Raw genomic sequence first — 16,264 nt, forward strand, 5'->3', positions numbered from 1 at the left:
GTGGACTTTACTGTAAAAAGAAAGGCAGGCGTTTGTATGCCCCCCTTTTTCCCCTCAGGTAAGAGCCCCCCCTCACTAGAAGCTATAAATCTACTGATATGAAACTGTCCTTTTATTCAAACTTCTATTTCTTCTTTCTTTTACTGAAACGTGACCTGAAACCCCCAAAATGTTTCCAGAAGAGAGAGATGATTCATTGATTTTCTTGAAGCAAACTCTTGTGTGAATTCAGCTCAAATTGACAATAAAAGAGCGATGAATTTTAAAGTGTTTTTCCAACGGATCCTAAAATAAAGCAACATCAGCAAACATAACACATAAATTTGATTTAGTTGTTGTTCACTTTAATCCCCTGTAGTAAAAGACTCCTCAGCCCAGTTTGTAGTGATTACAGCGTTTGAATAGTTATTTCATTCTCATGTCGATTCCAGATTTGACGTCCAGCACCGACTTCTTACAGCTTCAGATGGAGGAGAAGACAGCAGTGGTTTTCCAATCAGCCTGTGTTTAGTTCAAAGCAGAGAAACAGATGTATGAATCTGTAGGTCATCATGGGATCCTCAAAGTTCATTCACGCCACTGAGGCACGAACAGGACAAATCTGTTTTCCTCAGAATTGAAGATGCAGTTTTAGTTGTGGTTGTAAAAGTGCAAGACATGCTGAGGGTAAACTTTCCCCCTTAAATCAAACTTAAGCATTTCCTGCTAAGTTAGGGGGGTTTTGCGTTTTTTTGTATGTGTGTGTGTATGTGCGTGTTTGTGTGCTCCAGATAATTCATTGGAAAAACCACTTTGTAGAACAAAGCAACATAGGGCCGAGAGCAAACGTGTCACATTCTCTGCTGTATAGGCCGAGCACGCTTCACTAGGCGTCGCTCGATATAGGAAAGATTAAAGCTGTAAGTTTGAGAGAGAGAGAGAAAGAGGCAGAGAGAGAGTGAGAGAGCGAGTGAAAGAGGCAGAGAGAGAGTGAGAGAGCGAGTGAAAGAGAGAGTGAGAAAGAGAGTGAGAAGGAGAGAGAGAGAGTGAGGAAGAGAGCGAAAGTGAGTGAGAGAGAGAGTGAGAAAGAGGGCGAGAGTGAGTGAGAGAGAGGAGGGGAAAGATATTGTGTATGTGAAAGAGAGAGAGTGAGAAAGAGAGAGGGAGAGAGAGGGAGAAAGAGATAGCAAGTGAGAGTGAGAAAGAGTGAGAGAGAGATTGTGTATGTGAGAGATAGAAAGAGAGTGAGAGTGCAAGAGAGAGAGAGAGTGAGAGTGAGAAAGAGAGATTGTGTATGTGTGAGAGAGTGAGAGAGTGAGAAAGAGAGAGAAAGGGAGAGAGTGAGTGAGTGAGTGAGTGAGTGAGTGAGTGAGAGTGAGTGAGGGAGATGGAGACCTAGATAGAGAGATAGAGAGTGAGAGTGAGAGAGAGATGAAGAGATAGAGAGAGAGGTTTGAGTCCAGTTCGGCAGCACATGATGTCTAAACAGTGCAGACACCTGTGGCGCACTTACCGCTGATTTAATGCAAACGTGTGAGCCAAGCGGTGATGGGAGTGACTCTGCGTTTGGCATCAGAGTTGATTCACTGACCTTTTACTTTGCTGGATTTACTCGTTTCTTGCTCTTTTCATACAAACTTGAACCACCACGATTTAGCCATTATCAACGGATATATGTACAGTTCATTCATACATCACTCACATATCTGATTGTTTTCAGTTGAAGAGACTGAAACAGTGCATCTATTATTTGGTACAGCATTTGAATTTGTAAAAAAGATTATCCATCATTGTGAAAGATTTGTCTCTAAGTGTGTTTTCTCTTTTGAAACAAAGGATCTGTTGCCATCATTGTTGCCATGTTGGAGCAGTATTTTGTTGGATTTGGATGAAAAAGGACAGAACAGGAATTGTACGTCTTTGGCTGTTTGAGAATGTTAAATGGATGCTTGTTTAAATCTGGTTGAAGGCTTGTGAACACACACACCGTGTTTAAGTTGGTAAATTACAGATTTCACTCTGAAAGCAAAGCCATAACAGGTCGGGGTTTCATCACAGCTAAAGGTACAGCGGTCATGAAGAGTGACGCCATGATTCAAGCACGCCGTCTGATTGTATCCACACAGGACCAGAGGCGTCCTTTGATACGCGTCCAAAAAGGTGCACGTGAAAACATGCGCACCCCGGTGTTTAACCGTAGCTCTGTGTGTGTATGTGTGTGTGTGTGTGTGTGTGTGTGTGTGCCACCCAGGCTGCAGACAAGACACGGATCGGTGTTTTAGAGGAATACACAATGATGTCACAGACAGGAAAAGGCCGGGTAAAGGCCTGGCACCTTTTCGGTATTGGCCGGCTCCCCATTGGCTAAGCAGGAACTCTGGAATAATAAACAGGCAATCAGGAGGCAGCGTGAGTGTACACAAAGGCATCGCAAAAGTTTGCAGATAATAAAAGGCGATTTTTCACTTGAGGGGGATGATTATTTGTGTTCTTCAGTTGTCCATAAATAGAGGGCCCCTCTGGAGGAAGTATAAACACACAGGCGAAGTGCAGGGCAGCCGTGGTCCAACACAATAGTTTTCAAACACGCCTGTTTACGTTCAATCAAGATGGAATATAGAACTGCAGACGCCGGTTTTGAACATGAAAATGCAAAAAGATTATTTTCCGACAGTGTGTGTGTGTGTGTGTAGGGGGGGGATACCTAAGCACAGAATGTAAACTGCTTGATGAAGGTCTCGCTCGTTCTCAAACCACAAAATGAACTGCATGATCTCGAAAAGCACACAGAGGCCACGCATGACTTCTTGAACAAATATCCCCAACGTGTGGCCAAAATCCAAATCCTTTCCAAATATTTTACATTCAATTTCTTTCTATTATAACTATAGACACACTACATGTTAAACATTTAAATAGAAAGAATCCCCAATATTTCATCTAACTTCCTCTTTCCCTCGTCCCTCTTCCTCGTCCTCCTGATTGCGGCAGAGTACAATTTGTCCCTTATTGAGGCGGTAAGTGGGTGAAGCATGCGGCCCTTGTGTACGGTCCGGGGTTAATAGGCCTCTAATGAAGCAGCGTCCCCCGCTCCTGTCCCCCAGGCCGTCCGCTCCCTGGGTACTAATCCCGTTGCCTTCATTAACCTGTCGGCCCACCGGAGTCCCACTGATACTGAACACTGGGACATAATTGACATTTTGTTACTTTGGGGTTACAATGATCTCCATTATTCCTTCAGCAGCTCAAACACTTTCATTCATATCTACTTTACTGCATTCTCTTAGTGACCAGGGGCTTTGTAGGGAGCAGAGAACATCAGACTCTCTGATGAGCGGAGAGCAAGGAGCAGGATCTCTGCTCCAGTTAGGATCTATAATGACAAAACCCCAGAAACTACTACCAAAATACAATGTGTACGTTGAATCAAAGCTGTGAAAAGTAAAGATCAGCAATGTTCCAGTGAAATCAAACACCTTCCAAAGGCGAATGGAGGAAGAGAAGCCTGATCTTAACCTGCAGAAGAAGACTAAATATCTGCACATGTAAGCAAGCTGTGTATTTTGTAACATGTGTGTGGCGCCGCACTGGCCGCCTTCATGCGTGTCCGTGATAAATCCTGATACCTGTTGCTCCACGCGGCGTCTAGCTCTGGCTTTGACCTTTCGTGGCTTCTGCCTCATCATCTGCTCTCTTCCATGCAGGACGCTGACTCATGCCGTTGTTGGCGTCAACCAGGCTGCAGACAGAAGAAGAAGAAGATGAAAAAGAAGAAGAAGAAGACAACGAGGCGCCCAGTTGTAGATGACATCATTACCAACAACAGTAACAACATGAACACTGTTTGATAATTAGCTGTAATTGATTTTATGGTTGTTTTGGTAGATGACTGTGATTATGCTCTCATTATTGTAATAATAAGTATTTACTTGGTAACTTTGTTAGTTAGTTAGTCTATTATTCTGTAATTATGTCTTATGATGTATTACAGTTAAAATGCAGATTGATGATTGGACACTGAAGATGATAGGACAAATAGTTGTCCCATTACTCCTGTATATGATAGTTGATGATGAAAAGCAGACACGTTCTGATGTATAAGAGCTGCACGTGTGTTTGTTCCAGCAGAATCCTCAGAGTGTGAGGCAGCATGAGGCTCAGTTTATCTCTCTTTATCACCGTTGTCATCGGGGTGCCGGCTCTGTTCTCCACAATAGAGGAGGCTGTTTGTGACCTCAGTGCTAAATCAAGTTCAAAGAGGCTCGCTGGTGTTTGTCAGATACTTTTACACTAGGGCGGCGGGGAGAACGGCGTGTTTGGTCGACCTCTGGCTCCCGCTTTGATTCCCGACTCTCTGTGACCCCTGCTGGAGTGACACCACTTAAGGCCCTTCCAGCCACGCCGGTCAGTCTGATAAGATCTGCTCGCTAACTCACTGGACCGCTCACTTAACTTAGTTTAGTCACTATGTTTGCATCTTAAAATGAAGTTCCACCACTGATATATATAAGACATTAAGACACCAGTATCATCCTAACTGTGACACATTTGAACAGAAGTCATCAAATTGATGGATTTTGTTACGGGCCGTTAAAAATTCCATTTCTTTCATACGTGACTTCACTAAAACAGCACGATTCCAAACGAAATTATATTTGTGCTCATTTGTTGCCATGCCGACATTAATGCAGGTGAGTTTTCCCTTTTTTCAACACAAGCTGTAGATCAAAGCAGTGATTTATACTGGATCCTAATCTCATACCAGACACACATATGTCATTCCTGACTTTTTCTAACATTAGCTTTCCACCGTCTGTGTCTGAATGCAACTGGGAACAGGTTTGGAAAAACAGTGCCCTGTTTATTTTGCATTACAAGCATATTATCAAATAAGAATGAGTTATGAGTTGCTTTAACTGGAGGAAAAAAATACTCGAAATATGAATAAAATAATACTCTGACTACTTCACAATGCATGAGCTCTCCTGTGGTTTTTATTGGACAATTAATGGAGTCATTGACCCGCCTTTAAAAGTCATCAACTATTAGGGAAACACTGAAAAATACAACAAATAACAGAACACAGCGGCCTCTCACCATCTATCTATTTACTGCAACCACAGAAATACAGTGAAACCCTACACATGTCCCGACCTTGGGAGCTTACAGTATGTCTACTTGGTAATTCAAGAAATGTTTAACAAAAGAGAGGCTTTCCAAAGTGGCTCATGTTTTCTCACGCACGCAGCAGTTTTCTGCTGTTTTATTCATGTTATGTGTTATTTTGGTTCATTTTCTTGACCTTTAACACTTGCCCCAGAGAGATGCAAATGCCTAAAGAACATAATGGCTTCTTTCCTGTGTAAAAAAAAAAAAACAGGCCGTAAAAAAAAGGGAAGATAATTAGGGTTGTCATGACAACGGGGTCCGGTTGGCCGATGGCGCAGCGTTCTTTTGCAGAACTTCAAACGGTATTCAAAAAAAAGCTCTGGACTACCCGGGCTGGTGCAGGAGCTCTGGTTTGAATTAGGCAGCGACTTCTACAGTCTTCTCTTCAAATTCAAGATCAATATGGAACACCACCCCCCCTCAAAAAAAAAAAAAAAAAAGGGGAAAATGGGAGAAAGGGCTCAGCGAGTCGTCGTCCAGACAGACGAAGCTTTCTGGATTTCATTAGGGACAATTATCTTATCTGTTTCATCTCAGCGCTGCCCCAAGCGTTGGCAGGCAGACCAGTGGGCTCTTTCTGCAGTTTGAGAAAGCTTGCAGCCAGCCAGAGGCCTGTGGATCAGGTCATTAAAACACTCCTGCCCCCGCTGCTAGCGATAAAATATTTTCATGCTTTTGTAAATAGATTTTCTTCTTTCAACCCCACAGGACACAAAAAACACAACTTTCCCCCTCTCTCTGGATATGAGGACGCATGATAACAAGAGTCACGCAAAATACTGTTGGTTTAATTCTGAGGCGAAGCTGCATGAGCGTGTCTGTGGCGCTTTTGATCGTTTTCTTATTCTCCCCCCTCCCCTCCCCTCCCCCAACCTGAAAGCTGCACTTCAACGTCAACACGATTACTCCAAATTCATTTCACAGGCAAGGCGAGTGTCATGGAAAACGTCGGCCTAGAATTAATCTCTATAAATCCCGCGAGTAGGCCTGCACATATAAGAGCTATGCAGGTACGCGTGCATGGCCTGAGATGGAAAATGCGCTTTCGCATACCCAGTGACGGCGACCGAAAGAGAGCCAGAGAAAGATAGAAACAAAGACAGAAAGAGAAAAGGTAGGGTTTTTGCATAGTCAAGCACATTAACCTGTCGCTGTCTCGCTCTTACAGTGTCCAATTCTAATAAAACCAATGGGATTTGGAGTGAAATCTTCACATGATGTGAACATATTCAGGCGGAGACTCCAACCAACCCTCAGCCCATTAGACAAAATATCAAGTGTGGCCCTGCCTTTGCTGCAGACACTTGTTCTCTGGGACGGATGTGTGTGGACCAAAGGCGCACGTTTTTATAATCTGTTACAGTTTGTCAGGTCTGTCACCGGGCTGAAAAATAGCCGCCTTATTGAAGCAAAGGATGCCCTTGTAGCTGGATGGGGGGGTGGCAAAGGTGCAGGGGAGGGATATGAGGCCCCGGACCCGGAGCTGAAATTGAAAACCCTCCTCATCAGGGGTTAGGGATCACGGGCAGAGACTTCCCTTCATCACGGCCCGGGCTGGGAAATGCAGAGGACAGGAGGGTCAGCCCAGACAACCCACTGTGTGCCGTTACCATGGCAAACATCCCAAGGGCCAAAGAAAATAGATGACAACTACAATAATATGAGGTGTAATCAGGAAGGTCAGTTGCCTGCGAAGCACTGCCTCCACTCTCAAGGCCCCTTACTCTCCAAAAGAGAAAAAAAACTCAATGTACCTTAAAGAGTAAATTACTCAGTAATGTGGTCATTTTTCCTTCATGCCTCCAGAAATCTGGAACCCTTGAGGGACGTGCTGTGGAGACTCCGCATGAGCAGCAACTGAGAGATTCCAGTCCACTTCCATGACGAGATATTTGCTTTCCGGTTCTTTGTGCCGGGTGCTCTGCAGATGGAATCTCGCATCCTCTTTAAGGGGAAATTTTATGACTTATTAACTGTCAACAGTTCGTAACCTCTGAGGAGCTATTAAACTTTCTCCCGTGGCCTCAGCAGAAATGCCCGTGTTTGATTTGGACTGAGGTGATATTTGAATGTTTTCGCTCTTCTCTGCCCTGCGTACAAGTGCAACAAAATACTCCAATCAGCTTCGACATCAGATCGCGGCGAGGAGATAAAGGTACTAATGCATCAGCTTTGTTTTGAAATGGCAGGACGCAAATTGTAGATTTAGTGCCTAATAAGATAGATAATCAATTCAAGGAAAAACAAACCAAGAAAAAGAATACGTAATGATACAAACCCGCAAAATATTTCATCAGAAATAAGTCACGCAGTGTGTCGCTAAAACATTCCTCTTACGTCTTTGAGAGTTACAGCTGTAGGTGAATAACTGCAACACGACGCCACCCGACAACACCGAAAATTCTCTTACTTAGGATACATCGGGGGTATATCATAGTTATATTTGTCCTTGAGAAATGGTGTCAGCAGAGTGACTAAATCATTTATCACCAGCCAAAAACAGCTCGGATGAATAATGGAGTCCAGATGGAGCTGATTCAGGCGAGATACCAGGGTTCATTTCCTGTAAGACAACCTATTACACCTCCCAGGCAGCTGCTGGGTACTGAACCCGGCCTGAATATCAACACTCCTCAGGTGTCGGCCTAAAGATCACACAACACACACACACACACACACACACACTCAACAATATTCTCCTATTCTTAATACACACGCTCCATGAGAGGTTTGCGTGTCCTGTATAACTCAATTTTCAGTCCCAGACTAAACTCTATGAAGTGAATTGCACCTTCTATGCGATGTGATTTTTAGATATGACAAACGCAGAGGATCCACATGCTGGAACACAAAAGGATACAAACAGTGACACACGCACACACACTCACAAGCAGTAGCAGCTCTCTTGTTTATTTTATATGCTTAAAGATCTGGGAGGCCATAACTCTCGGCCTGCTTTAAAAGCATTCTCTTCCGGCCCCTTTAGGAAACCATATGGTTGTAATTAAGCTCCACGGTTTGGCCGCGCAGGTGACTGACATTGACTGACCACTCAGCCCAGCGCTCATGCGTTTGCTAATAAAGTCATGCAACGGCAGAGTTTCCTGGTTTTCTCTTTTTTTGGTTCAGTTTCGTGTTCAGCTGATGAGTGACGAACTGCAACACCTTTTTATGTTCCTAACTTCTTGTTCTTACAGAAGATCGAAGTTGAAACAAACTCGAGCCCGAAAACTCCGGCGCTCACCGAGGCGGCGTATCCATCCGTTTAAACATGGATTGCGAGCCAGTTTCAAAACAAATAAACACCAGCAAAAGAGGTTTCTATGGACAAAATCAATCTGCCGCAGGATGTCAGGATTGTTTGGAGGAAAAGGTAAATACTGAAGTGGAGTGGCCTACAGACTTTAATGTCCTGTTTACACTGTAATTAGTCTCTGCAGAATGAGATTCCTGACAGAGGCTCTGAGACGGCGTGGCATGATAAAATAAACTCTAAACAGCCCCGTTTCAAGACATCCTCCATGGACCATAAACCAGGACAGCCTCCACACTCTGCAACCACCCCTCACTCATTTTCAAAATGGGTGGTCGGGCTTTTTTCCCCCTCCATCTCCCTCTTTGTCTTTCTTTTTTCCTCTTTCTTTTCTCTTCTGTTTATGCCACACGTCTTCTTCCCGTCTTCACATTTGCGCTTTCCCTCCGTTTTTTTCTCTTCCTCCCCAGTGTTTGTCCCCTGGCTTCCTGCTCCCCCACCCCCACCCCTGATTCCGTAGTGACCCCCAGGTTAGAGCGCTGGACTTCCAGCTCTCTGCAGGGCCCCTCCGGACCCGCAGTCGATGACACAGTCTACAGCCGTGCGTGCATAGAGGGACGACCAGGCCCCGTTCAGAACTGTGTCACTGTCCACCTGAGCAAACAGAGGGAGAGAGGGAGAGAGAGAGGGAGAGAGGGAGAGAGGGAGAGAGGGAGAGCGACTGGTAAGAAGACCAGGAACCAATTGGTGAGGGAGGGCTGGCAGAGTGACAGTCAGTGTACAATAACATTAGTCTTCCGCTCTGGCCCAAGCGAGGGCTCCTTCTGGACACGACTCTCCCTCGACGTCTCTCTTGTTCTTTTTTTTTCTCCTCCTCTTTTTCTTGCGAGGAGCTCCCTCCAATGGAAACACATTCCTGTCATGCCTCACTGCTGTTCGTTGTTTAGATTTCTCATTACAAACAGTATTACACGCATGGGCTGGAGCTGGCCAGGGCGCAAGCAGGGGAGAGGCCATGGAACCTCGACTCACAGCAGTCGCCACGGCGAAAGACGAAGGTGTCGGACGCGCGTGAATCCATGTTTACCAGATACGAACATCTTAGCTCCAATTGTGGAAGATGTGGAAACACAAACGAAACACAGCCATCGCCCTCTGTTGTTGCAAAATATCAAAGAGAACAGAAACCCTGGGAAATGTTCAAATGTCCTTTGATAATAAAACGGCTGTTCATGCTGCTACTCCATCTTTTGATTCTAAAATGTCCCTGTTATGTTGGGAGATGACGCACACCCAATTTCCATCTCCACAATTTATGATTATGAAGTAGCGTTGCCTCACAGGATACCAGAATTTTATGGAAAACAGACCTCTCTCTCTCTCTCTCTCTCTCTCTCTCTCTCATCTGAGTCCAAATGCAGCACCAGAGGACCGGAGCTGTTACGGTTCCCCAGGCTGTCTGGGTATTGTTGACTGACACCTGACAGCGTCCATTAATATGACAAACTGAGCCCAAAACGCTCTACCTGTGCCGAAGAAAAAACGTCAAGCCTGCAGCGAGCAAATGGCTGTCGGGGGAAAATCACCAGATTGTTGCTGCATTGTTGCATTTCGATTATGGAATACGGTGCAACAGAAACCTGTAACTCTGTGTGTGTGTGTGTGTGTGTGTTGCTCCCAGAATAGCACCAAAAAAATCGTTTCCTGTTTTCAACAAATTTGCCACCTGAATTTTTCCCAACACGCCCACACTGAGCGTCCTTCATCCTCGTCCAATCACAAAGTGCACAATCTTTCTGAAAACTGCCAGTCGTGATGTGTTGCAGCCCCCATCTTCTTCTTCTCTGCCAGAAGGAGCCTTGGAGACAATCTGCTCTCAATTTCCTTTAATCCGTGGAATCACATTCTCTGCTGCGGCCAAGATATAAGTGATAACAGTGGCCAAGATCTTTGAAGACACGACGTGGATCCCATCTCAAAAGGGATTGTTGTCTTTCAGGTATAGCTGATCTATGTCTCTTTTGTCTCAGTCCAAGTCAAACAGTAAATCTATGTATTTATGTTGAGATGACAATGAGAAGCTATGGACGCACAAAATCTATGCAATTATAAGCTTTGTTTCTCTCTCTTGAAGTGCAGAAATAAACAGTTGAATACTTTAATCTGTCCTGCATACAAAGTTCATGTTTTTAGATAGTGTGTTTTGCATGTTGCCTACGTGTGAGAGTTGTATGCGGAGTCAAACATGAATCCTTATCACCTTTCAATACCCAGAGCACAGAGGTGAAACGATTCTGTTGCTGCTGTTTGTTGGAACACAGTCCAGGCACAGTGTGGACCTGTCCCACATTACACAGCTCTGGATGGATTAAACCCCCAACTCCCAAATTGGAAATGTGTATTTCACACACAGACAGAGGTGATGTCTCCTGATTCAACAAATATACAAACACACACACTTCAATTACCAATAAATAAAGGAAATAGTCCCAAAATGTGAGTTGTCCTGCAGCCAGCACAGCAGAAATGAGGAGAAGTGGCGGCCACCTGTTTCCCTCTCACTTCTACTCCACTCTTGGCATAATGCAGGCTTGTTCATGGCAGATTAACACCAGGCCATGTGAGGTGGCAGTGCCAGCTGAACTTTGCAACACGAGGGAAACTGCTGTTAACTTCAGTGTACTACAATTTGTGGCATCCTATGCATTTAAATCACATGATCCCCACTTGTATATGGTGATTTCCCACTTTGTCAAAAGCAATGCTCTGTCACGACTCTTACCACTGGCGTGGGCAGGCATTCCCGTCTGGTCGGGTAACACATTCTTCCATAGAGGGAGGCCACTGTTCTCTAGTGCTGCGTTATGTTCAATCACCAACAAGCCTTCACTGTGCTGTTCAGTTAAAACTGTGATGTAGCACTGCAGATCTGTCACTTTCACACTTTGGCTTCCAACCAAACCACTCACCAAAAACGTGAAGTCTGTCTTCTAAATTGACACTCACATTTCTCAGTCATAGAAGCGTTAATTTGGCTTCAAGCTGCTCACGGCCCCTCAGGAGTCCATTTGGCAGTTTATGTGAGACCAGACGTGGACAGAGTCATCATTAGAACATCACCTCCTTCAGAGTCCTTCAACATTATTAAGGACAACCACATTATTTTCCCAAATCACAGAATTTCAAAATAATTCCATAGCTCTAAATGGTTTTGGCTCTTTGCTGTGAGCCATTTGTCCACAGTGAGATCAACGCTGTGTGTCATCTCCTGTGCAGTTTGTTTCTCAAAATGGATATTCAGAACCAAAGATGTTGAGACAACGAGACAAAGAAACCAAAAAGTGCCGTATAAATTTCATCACTTTCAGACGTTTAAATTCCTCAACGTTCTTTTCATAAACACCTTTATCGTGCGAGCTTGACATTGTAGCAAGACATTAAACATGAGATGGCGCGTAGCGGTCAGCGGGTGCGGCCTCTCTGAAGTGAATCTGAGTGAGGACATTTGGAAATTGCACAGATGGACAAACATGGCAACAGGAACATTAATGGAGCTTAGAATTCTGCTGCTTCTCCCACTGCCTCCGACCGGCTATTCAGTCCCACCAACACGTGCCTCATGTATCCACACGCAGATGTTTCCCTCAGAGATCAGCCGGTGATATAGTGTGCAGCATGAAGGACAATCGACTCCCTTGCATGCGGATGCTTTTGGGACCTTTCCCGGGGCCTTAGTTTGAGCCTCGCAGCACACAGTGATAATGAGAGAGAACCCCTCAAAACTCCTTGAGAGATATTTCCCTTGAGCAGCATCGCATTCCTCCTACCACGATATCTCCTGCCTTAAATCTCCGGGAATATTTTTGAAACAACACAATTGTATCACCGGAATGCAATGAAAGAGATTTGTCATGGATTTGTTAAAAGGTCGTGTGTGTTAATAATTTGGAGCTTCTATCTGAATTATTCATCGAGGCATTTTTGGTGATTAGTCAGATAATTGTGCAGCTTTTAACTCCGGTCACCATTAAAGGTTGACGTCGTTTCCTCTGAGATTATATACTTAGTTAACGCTCAGCATTTCCAGATACATCATGAGACAAAATCCCAGTGCTTCATGGTCACAAGCCACAAATGACCAAATTTCAGAAGAACTGAAGTGGAGCTCGAAATGGTCTCTTGGCATGTGCTGGGAGCAGAAATCACACTCCTTACGAGCCCTCGGGGTGTCATTTAGCTTGGCGCTGCATTCAGGCAACACTTACAAACACGTCCTGTCCAACGGGCTGGAGAGCAGCAGGCTTGCTTTATGGGTTCTGGAGTGGACGGTGTGAGGGATGCAGGCACGTTAAAACGCCTGGTAACAAAAATCAAAGAGAGGAGACGGCATCCCAGGGACGCCGGAGCCCCACTGATGGGATTCTGGCAGACACAAGAGGCCAAGTTTGCCAGGCCTATTCCCTGAGTGCAGAGGCCGTTTCCCCGGGCCACTGCGGTTCCTCAGTATCACCTATCAGCCAGGTCAAGTCAGTGGCTGAGATAAAGCAGCTCCTAAGGCCGGATGGGCTTTGAACACAGCAGGAGCAGAACTCCCCCAGATCGCTTATCTCATTAAACTTGAAAAGGTAGATTAATCCTGGAAGGGCTAAGATAACAGCACAGACGACAGCAGAGAGACAGAGGGAGAGAGAGAGAGCGACAGAGATATAAACACTGCTTTGAGTTGTCCATGTTTCATCCGAGGAAAGGAATTCATCTTCATCAGGAGTTTTCTTAATTAAGAGTCAAATAAGGCGACGCACAATGAGCAACACACAGGATGATATTACCGCTCAAGAATGTGGTTTCAGAGGCGTTAATCTGGTAAAGAATATGGTTTAATATTAAATGACACACTTTCTCCATTAGTGTAATCCTGCACACACAGGCCATCAAAGAAAGAGCGCTAAGCCTCGGAGACATCACAGGCCACGAGGAATCCAACAGAACGCCGTCTGCACACCCGCCGCCTGACATCAGTCTGTTTTTCCTCCGCTCCCGAGGTGCACTTTTTCACACCAGCACACAAAACAGCCTCCTCTCTCCGCTGCCAGCGCTGTCTCTTTCGCACTGTCCTGCACTCCGAGCGTGGTAACAGCACATGGAAAGAAAAACACCACGTTGTACGACCAGATGCCAGATCCGTATAAATCTTGACATCCACACAGAAAAGCTGGAAAAAATTCCTGGCTGTGGTGTGTTTTAACTCTCTGTCATCTTCGACTTTGGTGGGCAGACTCTGACATAATAGACGCTGGCCTAACAAATGACTTCCTCGTCCGCCTCCACGTATGAGGCAAACACGTTTCAGCCGACGAGCCTGTGGGTTCATCACGCCCGGCAAACACACGCACACACACACACACGCACACGCACACGCGCTCACACACACGCACACACACGCACACACACGCACACACACGCACACATTCATTACACAGATTGCGTTTGATTGCATTTGGCGTTTCTTTACACAAAATTACTGCTCATGAAGGATTAATTATGAAGGAGCAATTATGGAGAAAAAGTGTAAGACCGAGCAGAGGATTTATTGCGGTGAGGAACATTTCAACTGTGTGGCTGCCAGAGCTGTTTGGATGAGGTCCAGTATCTGCTGCAGAGATCAAAAGATCATTTCAACGTTTTTGTGCCTCATTTAATAATAAACACACATCAGTGTTTGATGCTACCTTTGAATCAGATATCATAGTTTAAAACATTTACCAAATTATTCTCAATCTTGACCCACTTCATGTTTCCATCGCTTCCTATTCTAATCACGTGTGGCCACTATGTTTACATGCATGTCAAGACTTGAATGTTTGACTTGAAGTGTCACATAAACCATAAAACAATTGAAGGCGTCACAAATCTTACTTCGATTTGTGATGATTTGATTTCACATGTATTTACAAACCTTGATTATGAGTTTTAAAAATCATGTGGAGTTCAAGATCAATTGTTTGAACATGTTATTTCACCGCAACAAACTTGTAAGCACCTCCCTGAGCTGGCAAGTAGCATTTAGCTTCACAGAGCTGCTAGCAAGCCGTACAACAACAAACTAAAACTGCCCTTTAAACTTTGATATAGAGTTAAAGCATTCTCTCAGCCACAACATAGTGAAACTATAGAATACATTTACATAATTTTGAAGCTTGAATTGTCCTTCAGGTGTAAACCAAAGGCTAACTTTGCTGCATGGGCCCCAAATGCTGGTCTGACTGACAGAAAAACTGACCAATCACGTTTCGTGGACTCTGTCCCGCCTTCTCCATTTTGATTGACGTCGGTTTCCTCAAAGAGTAGAGCTTCTATGGCGTAGAGACAGCAAGACAGCGCTGGAAAGCGTAGATTCTCGCGCGACCCAATGGGAAGTTGTTTAAGAGAGCTAGGAGGCATGATGTCATGCTTCCTGTTTCCTGCTTCTGAGATTTAAAGGGCCAGCGACCAAGGATTAAAATCACCACTATAGAGATGCAGGGAAGGTTTTAACTTTAGGTTTTCGGCATTGATTTGGTAAAATTTGAATTATAAATCAGATTTTAGTCTTCCTGAAGAGGTTCGACCACTTTGCAGTAAACAGGGTTCACACTCCTGTGGAAGATTATTGATATAAAAGTACAAGAATTTCATGTTTGTTTATTCAGAAATGTGGCGGTTTTGCCTGTATTTTCATTTAGAATGATAAATGTTGTAATTCAACTTGTGGAATCTTAGGGTAATAAGAGTCATAAGCATAAAACAAGCAAAATTGGATTCCCTCTGGGCATTTATTGGGATCCAATGCCTGTGACAGGTAGTTGTAGTTGTAGGTTAATGATCTGATCAGCCGGCAGCGTGGAACAGAAAAATAAAGCAAATCAGCTGCAGGAAAAGTTGCCATTCATCAGCGATCAGGTTTCCTCTGCTCGGGCCTCTATGATCAGGATCTGAAGTGTATCCAGATCTTGAGTTCAGCTCTCTAATGATGATGTTTTGTGGCGTGTACTGAACACTGGAGGAATCATTCCTTGACATCTGTTGAGGCTACAGACAGCAAAGTTTCCACAGCTGTCAGCGTCCCAGGTGATTGTGGGGCATCCCCTGACCAGACAGCATCCATCCTATCATCAGCAGGCCGACTCTGAGAAGAAGCACAACACTCTGAAGCTTCTACAGCGTATATCTCTGCAACTCTGATGACACTGGTTATGACTCACAAAATACCAGAACCTGAACTTGGCACCGTGACGTTTATCCAGGGGAAAATAACCATGGTAGCTTCGCATCATGACCTAATGATTTACCGCTTGTGTTTGGAACTCTTGTTTACCTTTGAGGGGAGGGTGTGTGTGTGTGTGTGTGTGGGGGGGGGGGGCAGGGACTTTGGTGTGGTGGTCTGATCCTGGCACGGTGCCAAAGAGAAGCAAGCTCAGGTTTTAGGTTCAATTATTTTGGAGCGGAAGGTTCCCTCAGAACACCTGGAAGTTTCTACTTTCTAGTACTTTCTACTAGAGGGTTAGTTTCTTTGGGTTAATCCAGAAACCCAACATGAAACACATTCATACCCGACAAACCAGTCAGCATCTTGAAGTACAACCTACAGTGTTTTTGCGTTAATACATCCGAACCTATTAGAACTTGATATACACCTCAGGAGTTCAACTGGAAGGAGAACAAGATTATAGTATGAGTCGAGTCTGTGCAGTAACTCACATTATGGATCTCCAGAGTCAGCGCTGGCCTTTCAGGATCCCCGCCAGAGGGCCAGCGGTGAAAGCTGAGCACCATTTTTGGCTCTGGCTTTTGCTTTTTTGCACGCCTGCGTCATTTTTAGCCGCC

The sequence above is a fragment of the Genypterus blacodes genome, unplaced genomic scaffold (genome assembly GCF_046128005.1).
Source record: "Genypterus blacodes isolate CSIRO-AG114 ecotype Tasmania unplaced genomic scaffold, CSIRO-AGI_Gbla_v1 ptg000107l_1, whole genome shotgun sequence".
NCBI classification, from domain to species: domain Eukaryota; kingdom Metazoa; phylum Chordata; class Actinopteri; order Ophidiiformes; family Ophidiidae; genus Genypterus; species Genypterus blacodes.